Source organism: Carcharodon carcharias, chromosome 16 (assembly GCF_017639515.1).
Source record: "Carcharodon carcharias isolate sCarCar2 chromosome 16, sCarCar2.pri, whole genome shotgun sequence".
Lineage (NCBI taxonomy): Eukaryota > Metazoa > Chordata > Chondrichthyes > Lamniformes > Lamnidae > Carcharodon > Carcharodon carcharias.
The window spans coordinates 87,859,627-87,884,830 of record NC_054482.1 but is presented as its reverse complement, the minus strand read 5'-3'; the positions used below and the strand labels follow the sequence as shown (position 1 = coordinate 87,884,830).

At 41.2% G+C, this 25,204-nt stretch overlaps 1 pseudogene; it reads right to left on the bottom strand.

Moving 5' to 3' along the window:
* Positions 1-9,953: 9,953 nt before the first annotated feature.
* On the bottom strand, positions 9,954-24,948 carry LOC121288964 (annotated as a pseudogene).
* Positions 24,949-25,204: the final 256 nt, after the last annotated feature.

Sequence of the window (25,204 nt, the reverse complement as noted above, 5' to 3'; positions counted from 1 at the left end):
CACACAATTGCGTTGAGGAAGGGGTGATCTGGTGCAAGATCCTCAGGTTGGTGTTCACCGATGACCACACCATTACTGCAAGCAGGGTCCACTTTCTCACCAGTCAGTGTGACGGCATGCCCCTCAAAGTGGGGGAACAGCCTAATGTGGGACATTCCACACATGGTCTGGGACCTCTCCTGCTGATGTGAACAGGTTTCTCCTACATGGAAACAGATGGAGAGCGTGTGAGCAGGGTACATGGCACTGCGTGGAATGATTGTGTGATGAGTGGCGCCATGGACAGGATGAGGATGTGAGCTCAAGAGAATATGAGCCTGAAGGTGATGTGAGGGAGTGTGTGTGTGCGTTAGTGGTGTTGTCCCTTGGGATGTGAGATCCCTGTGGATGTGTGATGGGTTTGTGAGTGTGTGAATTGAGAGTGATGAGAAAAGTGAATTACCCTGTCGGAACGGATGAGACCTGTAGTGGCACTGGGCAGCTGTCGTCTTATCGCAGGGCATTGGCACTGACCACTGCTGCCACCACCTCCCAAGCCTGGTTAGTCACGCCGCTGCCCATCCTGCGGCCAGAGCTGGGGTAGAGAACATCACGGCAGTCTCCACAGCATCCAAAAGTGATGCATCGCTAAACCTGGGGGCTGCAGTCTTTTTGCCTATCATGGACATCTTCCCTGCAGTAGTTGTGGGCTGAAAGAACTGAGATGTGTGCATGCAGCTGGACTTTAAAAATGGGGCCCAGTGTGATGAAGCGGCGGGGTAATGGCAGGCGGGTGACTGAGAGCCCGCCCATGATGGAATTGACGTGTTTCCCAGGAATGCTTAAATAATATGGCAGGATTGGGACGATACAGCGTGAAAACCCATCATCGCAGCTGGCAGGCAAAATGTCGTTTTATCCACCCTCCACCACACTTAGTGCAAATCTGGGGCAATTCCACCCATAGAAACCCCAAAGAAAATGGTGTTTACTCCATTTATGTTCTATTTTTTCATAATGCCTTCATTGAAATTATGGTGGAAAAGCAAGAGAACATCTATGAAATTTCACTGCTTTTAGTCCATAATCTGACCTAGGAAGTTCACTCAACAGAAAGTCTGTTGCTTCCACAGAACCTGGAAGAAATCTAATCATTAGAGGTGGAGATTCTTGTCCCTTAATGCAGGTAACCATATAATCCAGTGCCCTAATGTGTAAGGTGGTCTTCACTAGACAAAAAGTGAGAAGCTTCTTTATTAGGTAAGAAATGGATGCTCTATGCTCTAGTAGTATCTCTATAAACACTTGGAAGTCCTTATGCCTTCCCTCTGGGCTTGTTTAGGTGGAGTGTATTCCCTTAGGGAAAGAATATGCAGCTCCACAGCTGGCAAACTGAAATTCTCTCTTACATAAAGGCAAAATACTGCAGATGCTGGAAATCTGAAATAAAAACAAAAAATCCTGGAAAAACTCAGCAGGTCTGACAGCATCTGAGGAGAGAAAGACAGAGTTAACACTTCAAGTCCATATGACTGCTCTGAAGAAGAGTCATACAGGCTCGAAACGTTAACTCTGTCTTTCTCTTCACAGATGCTGTCAGACCTGCTGAGTTTTTTCAGCATTTTTTGTTTGTGTTTGAAATTCTCTCTTATCTGGATGTCATGCTAGATTGGTTATAGAGGTTTAGACTTCTGTCAACATCCAGTTGACCAGAAAAAAATAATTAGAATACATAACTGCTTAATCTAATTTTAAATTCAATTATATGGCAGATGAAACTTTCCAACTGTAATTAAAAAATTATTGTATTATATTATGTATTGATGCAACAGTTTTGAAGTCACACTGCAATTAATACAATCATCAATAAAAATCATGAATCATACTGACCTAGCAAAAATCATGGTCACGCACACCAATATTTGACAACTCATTGACAACTGGACTCAAACAGTTTTTAATCAATCATTAAGATTTATTGAAGAAGAATAACTTAAAGGAAATAATTGAACTGTGATCTAAGGCACACAACCGTGCCATTTATTGGTATTTCTTTAATCCATTGCACTGCTACTCATTTAGCAGCACTCTCACCTCTGAGTTAGAAGATTGTGGGTTCAAGTCCCACTGCTGAGACTTGAGCACAAAAACCTAGGCTGACACTTAAGTGCAGTACAGAGAGAATGCTGCACTGTAAAAGGTGTAATCTTTCAGATAAGGAAATAAACCAAGGCCCTGTGGATGTAAGAGATCCCATGGCACTATTTAAAAGTAGAGCAGGGAAGTTATCCCTGGTGTACTGGCCAATACATTTGCCTCAATGAACATGACTAAAATAAATATCTGATCTGGTCATTAGCCCACTTCTGTTTGTAAGACACAATGCTGTGTACAAATTAGCTGCTGTGTTTCTACACACTACACTTGAAAAGTACTTCAGTGCCTGTAAACTGCTTAAAGTTGTTGTAAATTGTTCTATAGAAATGATATATTTAATTTAAATTTTTTTTAAAAGGGATAGAAAGAGAGCGGAACAAAAGACTGTGGTTGTACCATTCAATCATTTTGCAAATTACATTACCTACTCATTATTGATCTACTTAATCACTTATTGATACAGGTTAAATTACCCAAACATATGGACAAATGAATTAGGAGCAGGAATAGGCCACTTAGTCTCTCGAGCCTGCATCACCATTCAATAAGTTCGTGGCTGATCTGATTATAACCTTAGCCCCACATTTCTGCCTACCCCTGATAACCTTTCAGCCCCTTGTTAATCAACAGTCTATCTAGCTCTGTCTTAAAAATATTAAAATACTCTGCTCCCACCACCTTTTGAAGAAGATAGTTCCAAAAACTCACGACCCTCTGAGAGAAAAAATTTCTCCTCCTGTTTGTCTTAATTGAGCGACCCCTTATTTTTAAACAGTGACCCCTAGTTCTAGATTCTCCCACAAGAGGAAACATCCTCTCCACACTGTCAAGACCTCTCAAGATCTTAAAGGTTTCAATCAAGTTGCCTCTTACTCTTCTAAATTCTGGTGGATACAAGCCTAACCTGTCCAACCCTTTTTCATAAGACAACACGCCCATTCCTGCTATTAGTCTAGTAAACCCTCTCTGAACTGCTTCTAATGCATTTACATCTTTCCTTAAGTAAGGAGACCAGTACTGTACACAGAACTCCAGATGAGGTCTGACCAGTGCCCTGTACAACTGAAACATAACCTCCCTACTTTTGTAATCAACTCCTTGCTAATTACTTGCTGTACCTGCATCCTAGTCTTTGGTGATTCATGCACTAGGACAGCCAGATCCTTCTGAATCTCAGACCTCTGCAATCTCTCACCATTTAGATAATAAGCTTCTTTATCATTCTTCCTGCCAAGTGAACAATTTCATATTTGCCCACATTATCCTCCATTTGCCAGATCTTTGCCCACTAGCAATGTCCCTTTGTAGCCTCCTTGTGTCCTCTTCACAATTTACTTTCCTACGTACCTTTGTGTTGTTAGCAAATTTAGCAAACAGTCCTTTGGTCCCTTCATCCAAGACATTTTTATAAATTGCAGAATGTTGAGGCCCCTGTGATACACCACTTGTCACATCCTGCCAACCAGAATCTCTCTGCCAACTCTCTGCTTCCTGTTAGCTAGCCAATCTCTTATCTATGCCAAAATGTTATCCCCTATACCATGAGCTTTGATTTTCCACAATAACCTTTGATATGACACTTTATCAAATGCCTTCTGACAATCTAAGTACAGTGCATCCACCAGTTCTCCTTTATCCACAGCACAGGTATTGTACTTAGATTTCCAGAAGGCATTTGATAAAGTGCCACATCAAAGAACTCCAATAAATTGGTTAAACATGATTTCCCTTTCATAAAACCATGTTCACTCTGCCTGATAGCCTTGAATTTTTTGAAGTGCCCTGCTATAATATCTTTAATAATAGCTTCTAACATTTTCTTTATGACAGATGTTAGGCTAACTGACCTGTAGTTTCCTGCTTTCTGTCTCCCTCCCTTTTTGAATAAAGGAGTTACATTTGCTATTTTCCAATCTTTGGAACCTTCCTTGAATATAGGGAATTTTGAACAGTAAAACGAATGCATCAACTATCTCACTAGCTACTTCTTTCAAGACCTTAGGGTGAGGTCCATCTGGACCTGTGGATTTGTCAACGCACAACAACCCAGCAATTTGCTGAATACCACTTTCCTGGTGATTGTAATTCTCCCAAGTTCCCCTGTCTTCCATTTCCTGATTTACAGCTACCCCTGGGATGTTACTTGTGTCCTCCATAGTGGAGACCAAAGCAAAATACCTCCACAAACACAAACACAAAAAATGCTGGAAACACTCAGCAATCTGACAGCATCTGTGGAGAGAAAGACAGAGTTAACATTTCGGAGCTTCTTCTTCAGAGCTAAAGGGAAGTAGAAATATGGTGAAATATATACTGTTTAAGGGGGGTGGAACAGGTGAAGCTGGATAGAAGGCCAACGATAGGTGGAGGCAAATAAGAGATTGCAAAAGATCTCATAAACAGAAGGTCAAAGGGTTGTTAATAGTGGCGGTACTGGCTAAAGGAAGTGCTAATGGTGACATTAAGAGTGGAAAGCAGATTGTGATAAAGGCCGGACCAGGGTAAGCGTTCTGGGAAGTGACAGATAGCCCAGTGGGGGTGGGTTAGGGGGAGGGGGAAAAAGGATCAAAAATAGGCTAAAAGCTGGGGGTAAAACAATGATTAAAAATGGAAATAAATTTTAAAAATAATAATAATGAAAATAAGTGGAAAAAATAAAATAAATAAAAATTAAAAAATAAAAATGAACATAGAAAAAAGGGGGATCAAAAAGGGGTGGAGGAGAGGGATGGGGGTGAAATGAAGGTGGCCTGTTCACAGAAACAGTCAGCAGCAAGTCCTGCACTCCTCACTAATTGCTTTGACAAGGCCATTGACTCCTCTTATCCCGCCCATGGATGAGGTTTTGCAAATTGTGACCTGCCCACCTGCCCATTTTGCCTGTGTGACAGCCTAAAAATCACACAGGCTGCATAAGGTCCGAGACAATAGGTGTCTCAAGGGCCTTAATTGGCCTCTTAATTAATGACGAGTGCACCTCTGTCTTCATCGCGCAACCGCCTAGTGAAATATCACGAGTGTGCACGTTGACATCGGCACACTTGGCCGACATCAATGCACTTTATTTAACGTTTGAGCGGGTCAGGCACACACCCGCCCACCAGGCTAAAAATTCTGCCCCAGATATAATTAAAAGTATAGCACACTATCTACAGTTGGAAGTGAAACCTGACACCAGATATATGGTGTCAGATGATTATGAGTTACAGCTAGAGGTAGTGAGACTTCAGTTATAAATGAAGACACTTGAATTTGAACAAGCAAAGGAACTGAAGAAACTTGAATTAGAAGCAAAGGGCAGAGAAATGGCTTTTAAAAGAAAACAGATAGAAAGGCAGGGGTGAGAAAGAAACTGGTAGAAAGGCAGGAGAGAGAAAGAAAACAGGAAAAGAATTTAGAAATTTTGAAGATAGACAGGGAAGAAAGAGAAAAAGAGAGAGAATTCCAATTAAAATGTTGGCAGTTAAAAACAAGGGGCCAGTAGGTGAGGAAGGGCTTATTTCCAGAGTAGAACGCAATGGGGAGATGTTTAAATTTGTTCAAACTCTTCCAAAGTTTGCCGAAAAAGATAGTGAAGCATTCTTTCTTTCATTTGAAAAGCTAGCTAAACAGATGAAATGGTCACAGGAGAACTGGACATTATTATTACAGTCTAAGTTGCTGGGTAGAGCGCATGAGGTATAGTTTTGCTATCTGAAGAAATGTCAGTGAATGATGATGTGGTGAAAAAGGCTACATTGACTGCTTATGAATTGGGTCCTGAAATATACAGGCAGAAATTTAGGAATATGAAATAACAGCCTGGTCAAACATATATCAAGTTTGAAAGAATAAAACAAAGTAATTTTGACCAGTGGATATAGGCGTTAAAAATAGAGACAACATATGCAGCTCTTAGGGAAGTAATTATTTCAGATGAATTTAAAGATTCAATCCCTTTGGTAGTGAGAACTCATATGGAGGATTGATTCTGTAAAACAAGCAGCAGATAGCTGATGATTATGAGTTAGCTCATAGAATTAAAGCTTTTATCGTCACCCTTTCAAATTGGAAAAGGATAAAAAATAGGAAGATTAAAGGAAGGTAGGTAGTCAGGGAAGAGAAGGAGTAGCTGGAAGTTCCCAGGAAGTTTTTTCTCAGAGTAAAAAGGAAGGTACTGAATGTAGAAGTGACATTCCAAAATTGAGGTGTTTTCATTGTAATAAAGTGGGGCACACGAAGTCAGTGTATTGGAAATTGCAAGAAAAATCTGTTGGAATTATTGGGGTACAGAAAGACTCTGGAAGTAAAAGTACAATGGGTTCTGAGGTTCAGGCACAGGAGAAACCAATGGTTTATGTACAGGAAAAACAGGGAGTATCAGTGATAAGTGAAGAAGTAGGAATGTGTTCACACTTTACTCAAGAGAATTCTGAGGAGCAGGGTTGCAGAAATGTTTAAAGATTTTGTGTCTGAAAAGAAGTCTTTCCATGTGTTGAGGGTGGAGTAGGTAAAGATGTTAAAATTTTAAGAGACACAGGGGCTAGTCAATCCTTAATGTTGTGGGATAGTGATATTTATTGTTCAAAAGGAGTATTGCAGGAGCAGGTAATAAGTGGGATTCATGGAGATGCTAAATCTATTCTATTGTGGAAGGTAAATTTAAAGAACAAATGGAGGACAGGTGAAATTACAGTTGGAGTGGTGGAAAAATTGCCCATTACAGGAGTTCAATTTATTCTGGGTAATGATATAGCTGGGTCACAAATGTGGGTGATGCCTATGGTAGTTGAATAGCCTGTAGAAGTGTTTTCAACAGGGATGCAGCAGAAGGAACATTCTGGATTGTTTCCTGATTGTTTTGTAATGAGATCAAAGGCTCATAGGGAAGAACAAGACAAACAAGAAGGGCAAAAAAAACAAAAAACTGCAGATGCTGGAAATCCAAAACAAAAACAGAATTACCTGGAAAAATTCAGCAGGTCTGGCAGCATCGGCGGAGAAGAAAAGAGTTGACGTTTTGAGTCCTCATGACCCTTCAACAGAAGTAGGTGAATCGAAGGAAGGGGTGTAATATAATCTGGTTTAAGGTGTGTGTGGGGGGGGGGGGGGCGGTGAGGGGTGGTTGGGTTGGGTTGGGGGAGAGAAGTGGAGGGGGGTGGTGTGGTTGTAGGGACAAGCAAGCAGTGATAGAAGCAGATCATCAAAAGATGTCACAGACAAAAGAACAAAAGAACACATAGGTGTTGAAGTTGGTGATATTATCTAAACGAATGTGCTAATTAAGAATGGAAGGCAGCCTTCCGGACTGAATATTGAATTCAACAACTTTAGGTCTTGAACTCCCTCCTCCATCCCCACCTCCTTTCTGTTTCTTCCCCCTTCCTTTTGTTTTTTCCAATAAATTATATAGATTTTTCTTTTCCCACCTATTTCCATTATTTTTAAATATTTTTAAATCTTTTATGCTCCCCCCACCCCCACTAGAGCTATACCTTGAGTGCCCTACCATCCATTCTTAATTAGCACATTCGTTTAGATAATATCACCAACTTCAACACCCATGTGTTCTTTTGTCTGTGACATCTTTTGATGATCTGCTTCTATCACTGCTTGCTTGTCCCTACAACCACACCACCCCCTTCCACTTCTCTACCCCCACCCAACCCCAACACCCACCCCCCCACACACACACACACACACACCTTAAACCAGCTTATATTTCACCCCTTCCTTGGATTCACCTAGTTCTGTTGAAGGCTCGTGAGGACTCGAAACGTCAACTCTTTTCTTCTCCGCCGATGCTGCCAGACCTGCTGAAACAAGAAGGGCAGGCTGTTCAAAGGCAAGAAGAAGGTGTCGAAATCCAATTAGCTAGCACTGTGTTTGATAACATTGTTCAGGAGGAGAAACTACAGGATAATGTGTTTAACTCAAGGAGGATAATGGAGTTACAGAAAAATGATTTGCTATTAAAGCAGTTATATCAGAAAGCTCACTCAGAAAAAGAAGCAGAATGTATTCCAGTATGTTATTACCTTCATTGAGATATTTTAATGAGGAAATGGAGGTTGGATCATGTCTCAGCAAATGAAAGCTGGGGGGAGGTGCATCAGATTGTTATCCCAGTTGGGTATAGAAATGAGATTCTGAGAATTGCTCATGAAATTCCAATGGGGGAACATTTAGGAATTAAGAAAACAAAGGAAAAGGAACTGAGGTTTTTTTTTTGGCCAGGATTGCATAGGGATCTAGTCAAATCCTGTAGAACCTGTCATACGTGTCAAGTAGCATGAAAATCACGAGCAATGATTAAGCCGGCACCTTTAATCCCAATACCAGCATTTGAAGGACCTTTTACCAGGGTCATGATTGATTGTGTAGGACCCCTCCCTAAGACTAAAAATGGAAATCAGTACTTACTGACAATAATGGATGTATCTACCAGGTTTCCTGCAGCGATATCTTTAAGAAATATTACAACTAAGAAGGTTGTGGAGGAGTTATTTAATTCTTTTTACAAGATATGGGGCCGAATCTTCTGTTTGGCATGTGGGGTAGGCCCTGCTCGCTGGCGCGTAAAGTGATATGCAGTGACATCGGGCATGCATCCCAACATCACCATGCATCATTCTGACCTTCCGTTGGGTGGGCGCGCAGCGGGAGTCGACTGCGGGCCCGCCGAGCTGTTAAAGGCCTGTTAAGGCCATTAAATGAACTAATTAAGCCTATTCAGAAAACTGCCTGGCCAAGTTTAAGGTTGGCAGGCAGGCGAAGAGCCCAGGCAACCTTCGCATTTTTCATGGAACCTCATCCACAGGGGGAGGATGAGGTTTCATGAAGGTTTCATTAATTAAATATAAATTTTTGTGAAAATTCATAAACATGCTCCAGCTCATATGACGCTGTCACATATGGGGATGTATCTGAATAATTTTATTTTTTTATTTTTCCGATGTTTAAAACTTAAATTAATCTCCCTGAGACAGCTCCGTCTCTCCCTCCTCTCTCCGCCCATACAGGTAATGCTGAGCGTTTCTGGGTGCGCATCACGCTGGCCCATCCACGTAAAATGGCGGCGCACAGCTGTTCGCAGGCAGGAATGATATAGCTGTGTCACAGATGTTGATGATGTTTACTGTAGTTAAACAGCTTGTGGAAAAACAATCCACAGAAAGGTTGCAGGATGAACATCCTGGTTTGTCTGTGGTAACATGATCGTGGACTCTTAAGTTGAGACAGGAGGAAGAGGAGTATAGAAGACAGGGCAAATATACTGAGGTGCAATTAGCGGATACTGTCTTTGATAAGATTGTTCAGGAAGAGAGAATCGAGGAGAATGAAGCTTAAGTGTTTGGCTCAAGGAAATTGATAGAGTTACAGCAAAAAGACCCAAAAATAAAGCCATTATATCAAACAGCTTCCTCAGAAACAGATGTGAAGTGTATTCCAGAATGTTATTATCTTAAGGATAATATATTAATGGGAAAGTGGAGACATTCTCATGTTCCGGTGGATAAGAAGTGGGCAGAAATACATCAGGTAGTAATACCATCTGGATACGGGAAGGAAATTCTGAGAGTAGCTCATGAAGTTCCACTAGGGGGTATTTAGGAATAAAGAAAACCTAGGCTAAAATACGGAAACAGTTTTACTGGCCTGGACTGTATAAAAATCTAGTCAGGTTTTGTCAAACATGTCACACATGTCAGGTGATAGGAAAACCCACAAGCAGCAATAAAACCTGCACCTTTAATTCCTATTCTAGCATTTGCGGAAGCTTTTACTAGTGTCCTAATTGATTGTGTAGGATCCCTCCCTGAGAGAAAAAGTGGAAATCAGTACTTGCTGACAATCATGGATGTATCCACTAGATTCCTGGAAGTGATACCATTGAGAAATATCACAGCAAAAAGGATTGTAGGAGAATTGACCAAATTCTTTACGAGATATGGTTTGCTAAAAAGAAATACAATTGGGTCAAGGTTCAAATTTCATGTCACGGTTGTTAGGGAGCTCATGAAAAGCCTTGGGATAAAGCAGGTTAAATCATCAGCTTATCATCCTGAATCACAACGGGTGTTAGAAAGTTGGCATCAAACTCTAAAGACTACGATGAGGGCATTTAGTCAGGATTACCCACATGACTGGGATAGAGGAATTCCATTCTTATTATTTGCTATTAGAGATGCACCTAATGACTCAACAAAGTTTAGTCCTTTGAATTAGTCTAGAGTCATGAAGTGAAAGGACCACTCAAACTAATTCAGAAGAAGTCAGTGAGTAAGGATTCAGAAACCACACACTTGGACTATGTATCAAAGTTCAGGGAAAGATTTAACGGACCCTGTGAATTAGCTGAAGAGCATTTAAAATTATCACAGCAGGTGATGAAGACAGAAACAGATAGTGAGGAAAAGACTCGTAGCGTTTGTAGCTGAGGAAAAAGTGTTAGTTTTGTTGCCAGTGTCATGCGAACCATTAAAAGCCAGGTTTAGTGGGCCCTAACAAATTGAAAAGAAATTAAGTGAAGTGAATTATTTAGTAAGAATTTAGTAAGTAATTCCAGATAGATGAAAAACCCAGAGGTTATGTCATATAAATATGCTCAAAAAATACTTTGATAGGGAGGATAACCAAAAAGAAAGATTAGTAGTGATGAATCAGGAGAAGTAGGGATGGATGATTCTGAGATTGATTTTCCTTAAATTCAATTGGACAATGAGGAAGTGCTTAAAAATTTGAATGAAATACCAAGTTATCTTCCAGATAAGAATCAAAGCGATAAAAGCAAAATACTGAGGATGCTGGAAATCTGGAACAAAAACAAAAATACCTGGAAAAATTCAGCAGGTCTGACGGCATCTGCAGAAAGGAATACAGTTAATGTTTCGAGTCCGAATGATGGTTCTAATGAAGAGTCATTTGGACTCGAAACATTAACTGTATTCCTCTCCGCAGATGCTGTAAGAATCAAAGTGAGTTGAGAGAGCCATTGCAGCGACATAGAGCTATCTATGGGGATAAATTGGGAAAAACAAAGGTAGCTTATGCTCAAGAATGACATTATTGAGTTGAGTTGCAGCAATTGGAGTTCACCTACTGTGATGGTACCAAAGCTGGATGGAACAAAAGACTGTGTGGGGATTATCAAAAAGTGAATGCAGTGATGAAAGCAGTTTCATATCCCATTCCATGTTTGGAAGACTGCATTGAGAAAGTGGGACAATCAAAGTTCATTACAAAGATTGACTTGCTGATAGGATATTGGCAAGTACCACTATTGGAAAGGGTGAAAGAGGTTGCAGTTTTTGTAACACCATTTGGGCTCTATCAATTCAAAGTCATGCTGTTTGGTATGAAAAATGCACCAGCAACCTTCCAGAGACTAACAAATAAGGCTATTGCTGGACTAAGTAACTGTACTGTGTACATTGATGATCTGGTAATATTCAGTCAAACAAGGGAGGAGCACCTACAGCATCTGGGAGAACTATTTGATCATCTACAAGAAGCTAAGTTGGTGGTGAACTTGGCTAAGAGTGAATTTGTGAAAGCACAGGTCGCATATTTAGGCCACATTGTTGGACAGGGTAAGATGGCCCCAAGAGATGTAAAAATAAAGGTGATTGACGAGTATCCCAGTGCCTTCAACGGAAAGGGAAGTTTTACGATTTCTGGGCATAAGTGGTTTTTACAGGAAGTTCATGCCTGGGATTTGAGCAGCTTAGAACTTATAAGACCATAAGACATAGGAGCAGAAATTAGGTCATTCAGCCCATCAAGTCTGTTCAGCCATTCAATCATGGCTGATTTTTTTTTCAACCCCATTCTCCCACCTTCTCCCCGTAACTTTGATCCCCTTACCAATCAAGAACCTATCTATCTGGGTCTTAAATACACTCAATGACCTGGCCTCCACAGCCTTCTGTGGCAATGAATTCCATAGATTCACCACTCTCTGGCTAAAGAAGTTTCTCCTCATCTCTGTTCTAAAAGGTCTTCCCTTTACTCTGAGGCGGTGCCCTCGGGTCCTAGTCTCTCCTACTAATGGAAACATCTTCCACATATCTGAGATAAAAACAAAAAAAAACAAAAAAACTGCGGATGCTGGAAATCCAAAACAAAAACAAAAACAGAATTACCTGGAAAAACTCAGCAGGTCTGGCAGCATCGGCGGAGAAGAAAAGAGTTGACGTTTCGAGCCCTCATGACCCTTCGACAGAACTTGAGTTCGAGTCCAAGAAAGAGTTGAAATATAAGCTGGTTTCCACATATCTGCTCTATCCAGGCCTTTCAGTATTCTGTAAGTTTCAATCAGATCCCCCCTCATCCTTCTAAACTCCATCGAGTATAGACAGATTGATTTCATAAGGCATAAGTTGGCTAGCCAACCACACCCAAGTCGCCCAAAGAGATCCCCAGCTGACCAATAAGACATCAATAAAGCTGCTTGAAAATCCGGAATCCCAATGTTTTGAGCATGAGGAATTAAATAGATGGCAGGAATGAAGAATTCCACAACAGAGAAAAACCGAAAGAAGACCATACAAATAAACTTTGGTTGTTTCAGAAGGGGTAAATCAAAAAAATATGCAAGGTTCTTCTTATGATTTGGACTTGGCTACACAAATCTTTCCCAGAGGCAGTGGTAGATGATGATGTAGAATTCAGGCATTTCTTTTATGGCTGAGATGGTCTCATCAGAGCTCCACAGATACAGAGATTCAGATGGATACCAGCAATGATCATCATTGCTTGCCGCCATGACATTTGATCGACAAGCCACTGGTAGAATGGTGTGAAGATGAAGGTGAAGACACATTCTCCACAACTGGCAAGGGTGTTGGCCAATGGCCTCCATTCTGTGAAGTACTGGGTGACCAGACTTACTGAGGGGACCCAAGCAAATCCACTACCCAAACTTGAAGGAAGAAAAACAAAAATAAATTAATAAAAATTTTACAGATTTGAAAATCATTAACTGACAGTCGAGGAAAACTAAAATTATCACAAAAGCTACAACATTAAGTTTGGAAAGAAGATTTGGTCATAACATATATATTCAGAAACATCCTACTATCCTCCGATCATGGCTTCCAATTGCTCTGTAAATGACTCTGAGGTTTTTACTGTACTAATCTATCACACTTCTGTGTGTTGATAACTTTTTGTATGAAGAACTTCCTGATAGTCTCTTAATGAGCTCATCATTAATTTGTATCCATGGTCCCTTGTCCAACTGTCATGGTTTAATCTGAAGTTGTTTTCCAGATTTAACTTGCCTTTATCATTTATTGATTTAATGTACCTGTAGTAGGTCATCTGTTAGTCACCATCTCTCAAAACTGAAAAGTCCCAAGTTTCTTCAGATCTGTTCTCAGCCTCAATTTAGGCTTGAATGTTGCCCTATATCTCAACAGCCAGCAGTTAACACAATATTCAAGGTGTGTCTGGCCAGTGTCCTGGCAATATAATTCCACATTCTTTGGTTGATTACATGCATAAAAAAAATTAAGGAAAATTCTTCCTCTCTCATGCACATACAAGCAAACATTCAATGTCAGAATTATTTGAAAAAGAAATTAAATTAACTCGCGCACACAAAAAAATCTTTTGGGTAAATTTAGACACACCGAAAATTGCAAGGTAACCTGAGGAGACATCCCACACTGTTCACTGCCCAGCTAAAGGAACAAAAGAATATATTTAAAATGATCATTTTTTTATGGCCATTGGATTCTTCATTGAAAGTCAGTTTTCAGCTTAGGGCTTCAGCAAAGATCAATAATATCACCTGCAATTCACTTGACGGTTCTCCAAGTCAACCACTGTGAACTTGTTGGAAGATTGTCAGTTACATATCAATTTGAGCTTTCCATCAATCTTCCTCTGAAATTACAGCAAGCAACCAGGAGAACCAATTAGGAAAATCCCGATGAATATTTTCAATTGAAAGGTCCATTGCTTCTCACAAAGTACATTTACCATTACTTATTAAGACTGGAGTTAACTTAAAGTTATAGTGTTACCAAATAGGGAGATTGAACAATGCTCAGTTCCTGGAACAGCCAGAAATGACTGTCCTGTAAACCTCTGGAATGTCTGCTACATTATCGGTCAGAAAATATTTTACGGTGGCTATATTTTTTCTCTCAATTCTTAAATGGAAATTTTAAAATTTGTTTTTACATAGGCCAACATAGGCATTAGAATGTTAACATGCACAAACGTTCTTCCTTATGAGTGTACACTTGGCCCCATCTAAGATTTGAAAAATCACTATGAAAGGAATAGCATCAATTCTAATGAATTTAAACTTATGACTTATGACTTCACTACAAACAGCAAACAGGAAACATTCTCCCTCAGTTACCACTTACTTAAACTATATAGTTAAAAGAATGAGATGGAAGTGAAAGTGAAAGGAAAAAATACTAAGTGAGACTGAGAGGTGTGTGAGAAAGAACAAGAGAGGAAGGAAAGGAAAAGGGAAAATATAACACTCAGAAATGACTCAAAACACTTAAGGTTACATGAAACTGTTAAGTCTAGCGACTATTAAGGAGATAGATGCTTTGTGGCTACTTGTTTTTAAATAAAAAGGAGGAAGCAATGATTGGGTTGACATTCTCATTTTTTCATCATGTTGCTGACTGCATTTGGCATTACTAGTCTATTATTTAAGTCTAAGTTACTTTGAGGCATATTTTCCTGTTGTCACTAAAGTGGACATTTTTTTAATATTCATTCATGGGATGTGCACTTCGCTGGCTGGATCAGAATTTATTGCCCATCCCTAGTTGCCCTTGAAAAGGTGGTGGTGAGCTGCCTTCTTGAACTGCTGAAGTCCATGTGGTGTAAGTACACCCAGTGCTGTTAGGAAGGGAGTTCCAGGATTTTGACCCAGCGACTGTGAAGAACCGGCGATATATTTCCAAGTCAGGATGGTGAGTGACTTGGAGAACTTCCAGTTGGTGGTATTCCCATCTATTGGCTGCCCTTGTCCTTGTAGATGGTAGTGGTCATGGGTTTGGAAGGCGCTGTCGAAGGAGCCTTGGTGAATTCCTGTAGTGCATCTTGTAGATGGTACACACTGCTGCTACTGTACATCAGTGGTGGAGGGAGTGAATGTTTGTGGATGTGGTGCCAATCAAGCGGGCTGCTTTGTCCTGGACTGTGTCAAGCTTCTTGAATGTTGTGGGAGTTGCACTCATCCAGGCAAGTGGGGAGTATTTCATCACACTCCTGGCTTGTGCCTTGTAGATGGTGGGCAAGCTTTGGGGAGTTAGGAGGTGAGTTACTCATCGCACGATTCCTAGCCTCTGACCTGCTCTCAAGCCACAGCATTTATATGACTCATCCAGTTCAATTTCGGGTCAACGGTAGCCCCCAGGATGTTGAGAGTGGGGAATTCAATGATGGTAATGTCATTGAACATCAGGAGGCGATGACTGGATTCTCTCTTGTTGGAGATGACACTTGTGTGGCGCAAACATTACTTGCCATTTGTCAGCCCAAAGCGGGATATTGTCCAGGTCTTGCCGCATTTGGACATGGACTGCTTCAGTATCTGAGGAGTGGCAAATGATGCTGAACAATGTGCAATCATCAGCGAATACCCCCACTTCTGACCTTATAATGGAAGGTCATTGATGAAGCAGCTGAAGATGTGTAACGCAATACAACTACAGTGGTATTAATGAACTATTTGCTTTGTAGAGCTAATAATAATGAATGCCAGCCAATTTTTCGAAATTCTGTCCTCTTATAGAATTTATCAGCACAAAAGGGGCTGTTTAGCCCATCAACCCTGTGCTGGCTCTCTGAAAGTGCTCTCCACTCCTCAGCAAGAAGTAAAACATAATGAAAGGTCATTGACCTGAAACATTATTCTATTTCTCTCTCTACAGATGCTGCTACACCTGATAAGTGTTATTTCAGGCATTTTTTATCTTTTTTTCAGATTTCCAGTATCTTGCTTCCATATAAATACAAGTCTCTTTAACTGAATTTAAAGACCTCAACTGCTGTCATGGGATTTGAACTTATATCAATGCATTAGCAGGTCTCCAGTCCAGTAATGTAACCATTATGCTACAGTCCCCAGATCCCAATTAGTGATTTAAGCAAAGACATCTAAAAAAGCACAAGGCATTCTGGCTGCAGCCTAAACAAAGATTTGTATAGTTTATTATCACTTCAATGCTTTGTATGCAACGCACCTGTTTGAAATAATGAAGTTGATTTTTAAGTTGTGTTTGAAAGAATGAAGTTCATTTATTTTTGTTAAATCTTAACTAACATTCCTCTAAACTTGTACCACATTCAGGCTAACTGAAGTGACCATGGGCATCATTCTCTATTTTGATTCACTGGGTGCTGCAGCACATGCTGCTCAGAATAATGGAATCAACTGAGTGGATATAATCATAGCTACAATGCATTCAGCTCGACCATTCTTAAACATCAAATCATTAGGATATCAATCCACTTGAAGTTACATAAGATGAAATTAAATTTTAACTGCATTTTATAACGAGAATTACAAAGTTATTATGGATTTATATGTCATGGGGTTCACAAAGCCTTACAGACCTTGAGAGTTTTGAGTGTTTCCTAACAGGGCTACAGAACTTCACTTTCCAGGTCTCTGCTTAAACTCACTTCATTACCTGTGAGAAAACCTGTTGTGAGATACATCCACAATAGACTGAAACTAAAGGATCCAAGCAGCAGCCCGAGCATGCACGGTATGCCACTGATGATGATGCTAACTGTGTGTGACAGTAGGAGACTGAGAGCACTGGCTACTGGGGCTGCAGGAGCAACAATGAAACACAGTTAAATAGCAATGTTTATTTTCACTGCAGTCATTTCAGGTCAACGAAACATTGATTTTGAATGAGATTAGAATTAATAATAAAGTTTAACATAACTAACAATCAACTTAATTGAGTTGGTGTGAACTAATGTACAGTAAAAGATCGGAGAAAAATCGTGGAATGTTCTAGGTTATTTTGGTTATTGGATCTTGGTGGTGTTTTTCTCCACATCAGCCATTTAGACAAATCTCATTTTCCTCCTTCTTCATCCGTATACATATTGGAACAACATATTAAAAGGACCACAAGTGTTTCAAGGTCACAGTCATACACCCACAGGTTCTCCTGCATATACACTTGTACTTTTTGCATAACTATTTGAAAATTAGATGTAGCAACTTGGAGGCAAAATTGCACACATGGAAGCAAGTCATGAATAAAATTACCAAATGACTTAAAATGTTGAAAGGTCCCTCAAATTTTTCAAGGGGGTTTAGCTATTTATTTGACCCAGTACTCACTGGAACCTGTAGCCTCAAGTTTTGCTTGGTCATAACATTAATGATCCTTTAGAAGGAAGTTAATGAAATGTGAGTGGCCCAGGGAGAGAGGATTACATTTGGAAAGTTATACCAAGATAGTGACTGATATTTGCAAGCCACATGAAACACAGCCACGGTGATCAAAGTGATCCAGGAAACCTGAAAGGCGAGTATGTCAAAGTACTCCTGGATATCAAGGAAAAAGATTCCGAATGATTTCACAAAAGATGATGACAGCCCAATTACAACGAAGCACTATGCTAATATAACCCATCTGTGTCCACCATCTGTATCTATGTATTTTGGAGTTGGGAGCTGGGGAGCTGTTAACTGTCTTCTCAGTAGTAGAGCCAGCAGCTCCAAGTTCCTTTGACATTGTAATTTCCTTTGAATCTAATAAATAAAAATATTTGTAAGGCAATCATTCAGTTCTACCGAGTTGGTTTTTAATGGAGCATCAACCCAAGACATATTTCTCTGTTCGATCCTGACAGGCCTGCTGTTCATTCCCAGCATTTTCTGCATGTTTTTTTCTGATTTTTAATGTTCACTGTTTTTTCTTTTTATTTCATTTATGTAATATTCGCCTTGAACTTCCTTGATATCAGTTATGTCATTGTTACACCGGAAAATTGTGCCATTCACCTGACAGATTTACACACACTTTAATTGTGTCAGCATCACAGACCAACATCCATATTCCACCAACATTTTATGTAAATTATGAATGCAGTTAACAATGTGATAACAACCAGATAATCTTTTTTTGTGATATTGATTGAGAGATGGATATTGGCCAGGACACCAGGGTGTCCTGCTGTTCTTCAAAATTGCCTTTTGCATTCACCTGAACAGGCAGTTGGGACCCTGGTTTCACATCTCATCCATAAGGTGGCACCTCCAATAGTGCAGTGCTCCATCAGTACTGCACTCGAATGTCAGCCTTGATTTTTATATTCTCAAGCCTGGTGCGGAACTTGACCCCAGGGCCTTGCGGTTCAGAGGCAAGAGTGCTACAACTGAGCCATTAGCCCTCTGCCTAGAGTAGGTTAGTTTAAATATTTTTGCTGCTACTCTGGTGTAAATGGAGTGTAGAAACTAAATAAGTTACTGACAAGCATCCCCTTCCACTCCCCACCTCTTTTTCTAGGAAATGTCTGTACAAAAACAGAATAAATCTTCAAAAGTACTATTCAGATCCAACAGAACACAGTCCAACAGTCAGATATGGAGTAAACAACAAGAACATAAAAAATAGGAACAGGAGTAGACCATTCAGCCCCTCGAGCCTACTCCATCATTCAGTAAGATCATGGCTGAACTTCTTGTGTTTCGATTTCCACATTCCCATCTAACCCCAATACCCTTTCATTCCCTTGCCTAACAAGAATCAATCTAAAACAAAAACAAAAATACCTGGAAAAACTCAGCAGGTCTGGCAGCAACTGCGGAGAGGAACACAGTTAAAGTTTCAAGTCCGCATGACTCTTCAACAGAACTAAGTAAAAATAGAAGAGAGGTGAAATATAAGCTGGTTTAAGGGGGGGGTGGGACAGCTAGAGCTGGATAGAGGGCCAGTGATAGGTGGAGATAGCCAAAAGATGTCATAGACAAAAGGACAAAGAGGTGTTGAAGGTGGTGATATTATCTAAGGAATGTGCTAATTAAGGGTAGAAAGCAGGACAAGCAAGGCACAGATAGCCTTAGTGGGGGTGGGGTGGGGAGAAGGTATTGAAATAGGCTAAAAGGTAGAGATAAAACAATGGATGGAAATACATTTAAAAATAATGGAAATAGGTGGGAAAAGAAAAATCTATATAAATTATTGGAAAAAAAGTGGGGCAGGGGGTGGCGGAATCAGAAAGGGGATGGGGATGGAGGAGAGAGTTCATGATCTAAAATTGTTGAACTCAATATTCAGTCCGGAAGGCTGTAAAGTGCCTAGTTGGAAGATGAGGTGCTGTTCCTCCAGAGCTTCACTGGAACAATGCAGCAGGCCAAGGACAGACATGTGGGCATGAGACCAGGGTGGAGTGTTGAAATGGCAAGAGACAGGGAAGTCTGGGTCATGCTTGTGGACAGACCAAAGGTGTTCTACAAAGCAGTCACCTAGTCTGCGTTTGGTCTCTCCAATGTAGAGGAAACCGCATTGGAAGCAATGAATGCAGTAGACTAAATTGAGGGAATTGCAAGCGAAATGCTGCTTCACTTGAGAGGAGTGTTTGGGCCCTTGGACGGTGAGGAGAGGGGAAGTAAAGGGGCAAGTGTTGCACCTTCTGCAGTTGCATGGGAAGGTGCCTTTGGAGGGGGTTGAGGTGTAGGGGGTGATGGAGGAGTGGACCAGGGTGTCCCAGAGGGAATGATCCCTGCGGAGTGCTGCCAGGGGGGTGAAGGGAACATGTGTTTGGTGGTGGCATCATGCTGGAGTTGGCGGAAATGGATCTACCTCTGTCTTAAAAATATTCAATGACTTCTCCTCCACCACCTTCTGAGGTAGAGGATTCCAAAATCCCACAACCTTCAGAGAAAAAGTGTCTCATCTCTGTCCTAAAAAGACGATCCCTGATTTTAAAACAGTGTCCCCTAGTTCTGGACTCACCCACAAGAGGAAACATCCTTTCGACATCCACTTTGTCAAGGCCGTTCAGGATCTTGTGTACTTCAATCAAATCACCCCTCACTCTTCTAAACTCCAGTGGAAACAAGCCCAGTCTGTCCAACCTTTCCTCATAAGACAACCCATTCATTCCAGGTATCAATCTAGTAAACCTCCTTTGAAATGCCTCCAATGCAAGTTTTGTCACCAGGTCACTTGATAGCATCTCTCACCATATCAGTTCAAATTGGCACCTTCATCCTCAGTTAGGTGTTAACTGTGCTCATGGACAGCACATTTGGGCAGCAGGCAGAAAAGCATAACTGATTTCTCTGACGAAGCCCTCCCTTAAGAGGTACAAGACAGGAGCTTCACAATCCTGGACCTTTCACCAACTCAGATGCCGTATTTAGCCTTCAGGAAGTTGGGCACTCCCAATTTCCTCAAACACAGGACTGATCAACATTGCAGAAAGAAATGAAAACACTTCGCAAGAGAGGTATGGCAATCATATCCACTACACTCTCCCTTTCCTCCCTCCACTCTGGGAAATCCAGGACGAGTACAGGAGTAGGCCATTCAGTCCCTCAAACCTGTTGTTTAATTCAATGAGATCATGACTGATCCATATCGTAACTCAATCCACCAGCCTTGGCTTCACATCTCGCAATACACTTGGCTATGAATCTTAGGTTGAAAATGATTAATTGAGCTAATTTCTACTGTTTTTTGCAGGAGAGGGCTCTGACCTGGTACTTCTACAGATGCATTAGTAATCTATAGATTCTTGGTGGTGCACAGTTCAGGGGCTTTTTAAGTGTAGCTTCCAGAGGCTTATGATCAGGCTCTACCTCCATGTCTTTGCCATAGACAAACTGATGGAAGCGTTTTAGGTCAAACACAATTGCTAGGATTTCTTTCTCAATTTGCGCATACCGCTGCTGCTTTTCAGTCACTGCCTTTGAAGCGTATGCCACTGGTGCCTCATTTTGCAATAGAACAGCTCCCAGGCCAGTCTTTGAAGCATCCACTGAGATCTTGACTGGCTAACTGACATTGTAATACTTTAACACTGGTGCTTGGGTCACTGTTTTCTTCAGATTGTTCAAAGCTTCCTGGTGACTTTGTTCCCAGTGCCATTCCACATCATTTTGTAGAAGTTCTCCGAGAGTTGCTGTTAGGTCTGACATGTTTGGAATGAATTTCCCAAGATAGGTCACCATTCTCAAAAACCTCTCCAAGCCTTTCTTACATTCTGGAGGTGGCATGTTCACGACTGCTTCGATTTTACTCAGGTCCAGCTTCAGTCCCTCACTTATTAGCACATGTCCCAAATACTTGATTTCATGAAGACCTATTTTGTACTTTTCCTTCTTCACCTTGAGGTTCTTTTCTCTAGCTCTGGTCAGTACCTCAGTCTGTGGTCGTGCTCTTCTTGTGAGGCTCCCCAGACCAGCATATCATTGATATTGGTTTCCATGCCCAATAACCCTTCAAGCAGCTGCTTCACTCTTCTGTAGAACACCTCCGGAGCTGAATTAATACCAAAAGGTAAGCGTAAAAACCTGTATTGCCCATATGGTGTGTTGAAAGTTCAGAGGTAGGAGTTGCATTCACCCAACTTGACCTGTTAGAAGCCTGAACTCACATCCAAGACCGAATAGTATTTAGCATCAGCTAGCTTACACGTGATCTCTTCTCTTATGGACAGCTGATAATGCTCTTTTTGTACTTCCTGGTTTAGGTCTCTGGGATCCAGACAAACTCGCAGATTCTCATCTGATTTTTCTGCAAGTACAATTGGATTAACTCACTTTGTTTGTTCTTCTTAATGATGTGAAGTTTCTCCATTCTGTCAAACTCTGCTTTCAGTCGGTCTCTCAGCATTACTGGTATTTTCCTGGGAGGGTGCATTTTGGGTGTCACAGTTTCATCAATCTTGATGGTGTGTTCTCCTTTTAGGCAACCAATCCCCTGGAACGCATCTTTATACTCACTCAGGATGTCATCAGTGGTGACAGTCATTATTCCCTTGATTAGCTTCAGATTTTCACAAACTTTGAATGGGTTTTGCATCAGTTTTCACCACTATGAATGGAAGTGCTTGAGGCTGTTTTTTGTAGTTCACTTTAAGCGTGCGCTTGCCTCCTACTGCAATTTTTTCACCTGTATAAGTAGACAGCTTCACTTTTGTTTTAGTCAGCTGGTTTTCTCTGCTTATCTTACGATCCAGACTTATAGGGGAATGACATCTGCTTGTGCACCTGTGTCAAGCTTGAAATTCACCATCATGCTGGCAATTTTAAAATCAACCTTCCATTCACCTTCTTTGGAATTTGTTGTTGCTGCATCAACAAAAACTTCAGTTTCAGTGTCAATCATCTGCAATTCTTCAATTTACATATCTTAGCAAAGTGATTTAGTTTTTATCACAGTTCTTACACTGCTTTTTGTAGGCTGGACAGCTACATGATAAATGCTCTGTTCGGCATCAGCTGCATTGAAATGTTTTAATAGCAGTTTTTTTCTTTTTTATGTTCAGACTATCTATTTGCTCTTTCCTGGGGCTGTTGCTGTTTAACTGCATCCAAATGCTTGACCGTCTGCGGCTTATCATCTCCTGTCATTTGTTTAATCTGGCATTTCATTGTCTCTGCCACTCTGCAGATATTTATTGCTTTCTGGAGCGGGAGATCAACTTCTTTCAAAAGCTGTTTTCTCAGAGTGTCGTTTGCAATTCCACAAATTATTCTGTCTCAGATGAGTGATTCTTCAAGCTGTCCAAGTTCACACGATTTAGCTCATTTTCTCAGCTTGGTTATGTACTGACTAATGTTGTCACTGCCTTGCGTAAAAAATAGGTATCTTTCATACATGTTTTTTTTAGAGCTGCAGTAGGCTTCGAATTTTTCCATTATTTCTTTCAAGTCATTTTGTTTCTCATCACTTTCGAAAGTGAATGTGTTATAGACTTCGAGGGCTGCTTCCCCTGTTAGGTGGAAGACTGTATGTGAGCGGTTTTTTTTATCACTGCCCGTCGCTGTGAGGTGCAGTTTGAATCGTTGCCAGAACCTCCTCTAGTTTTTGGTCTGATTGCCCTTCAAATTAAGCTCTGTCAGTGATTTCAGAACCTCCATTGTTGCATTTAGTTTACTTCTGACACCATGTCTTGTTTTTCATTTCAATGATGCACACAGGCCATCGACATTGTAGCTGAGCTACTTTATTGATAACACATTTTCCTAACATAAACACATATCAATGCAGTAATTGAATTCTATCAAGACAGGTTCCAACATGTGCTATCTGACCTTCAACTCCCAGGTCAGGTTACCCCCATCTCCAGTAGGGAGTACCATATAGTATCTAATACTGGAGTCCATTACCACAATCAACTATTATCACCTTATGTGGGTGTTCACTGCCAACCTCACCATCGCAGTAGGCATGGTCCATGTCCTCACCAGTCAGTGCAATGGTATGCCCTCAAAGTGAATGAGGGGTCTGTCAGTCCCTCCACCCCCTCTCCCTCCTATTGTGAGCCAGTTTCTCCTGCATGAAAACAGATGGAGAAAGTGTGAGCAGGATGCATGGCACTGCGTGGAATGTTTGTGTGGTGAGCGGAGCCATGTACGGGATGAGGACACGAGCTCCAGAGGATATGAGCCTGATGGAGATGCGAGGGTGTGTGTGTGTGTTAGTGGTGTTGTACCTTGAGGTGTGAGATCCCTGTGGATGTGTAATGATTTGTGAGCGTGTGAATTGAGAGTGATGAGATGGTTGACTTACCTGGTGGAATGGAGGAGAATATCCATTCTCTTCGTGCACTGGGTGGTTGACCCCGCTCCTCCCACCCCCCCCCCACCCCCCACCACCCCCCCGTACTCCGGTGGCGCTGACCACCACTGCCACAGCCTCCCAGGCCAGATTGGTGACTCTGGTGGACCGCCTGCAGCCAGAACGGGGTTAGAGGGTATCACAGTGGCCTTCCACTGCGTCCAGCAGGAGCCCCAGAGAGGCGTCACTAAATTTGGGGACTGCGGTCACCTTTGTTTTTGGGGCCACCTGTCGCCTGAAGCAGTGCTGGTCTGAAGAAATGAAGTAGGCTGCGGTGTGGTGCACTTTAAATATGGTGCCTGGAGTGAGGAAACACTGAGGTCACGGCATGGCGGGCAAATCCGAGCCTACATGCCAGCGATCCAGCATGTTTCCCATTAATACATTATTAATGAAGTGGGACATGCCCAGAAGGGGACAATACAGCACAAAGATTTGCCACTGGAGCCGATGGGTAAAATGTCGTTTTTCATGCCCACTACCACATTTAGTGCAAATTTGGGATGATTCTGCCCTATATTTTAGTGACCTGTATACACATGGACCCCTAAGTCTCTTTGAAGCTGCAATGTTTGTCTCTTTTCACCATTTAAAAAGGCCTTGGAGCTATTCTTTTTTTGATCCAAAATAGACGTCCTCACACTTATTTGCAATAAAATCCATAGGCCGCAGTACTGTCCACTTATTTAAAGCAGCAATGTTTCTTTGTAAATTTATGCTCCTCTTTACACTACTTGCTATGCCACCAATCTTTGTGTCATCAGCAATCTTCAATCTTCGGCAATCTTCACGCTCTTAAAAGCGACACTCACACTTCCAAGGCCTTCATACTGCACTCAATGTAAGGCACCCACAATCCCCCCGATACACTGCCTTAAATGCAAAACCCAAAACATTTCCGTCATTCTAATATCCTCACATCTTCACAATTTCCGTTCAGCTTTTCCATCATAATTGCCATATTCCTTGTCGACAGTCTTGGGAGGAACATGGGACTTTCGATCTCCATCATTGGAGGTTTTCCGGGCGTCATGTCCGAGATTGATTGCTTTATTAGTGAATAACTTTACTCTCTTTATATCATGCAAAGAAAAGGATATTGAATATTTTAAAACTTTAGCTTGTGCTTGCTTTTTGTGGGGAGAGTAGGGTAGGCATTTGGTTGCTTTTACAACCTAGCGTTAGGGGAGTGGTGGGGATGCAGCTTTCTTCTTGTGTAGTATCTGTAAAGAATGCGATAGCCAACTTCAAAATGGAGACAGCTCTTTGTGAGATTTCTTAAAAAGCAA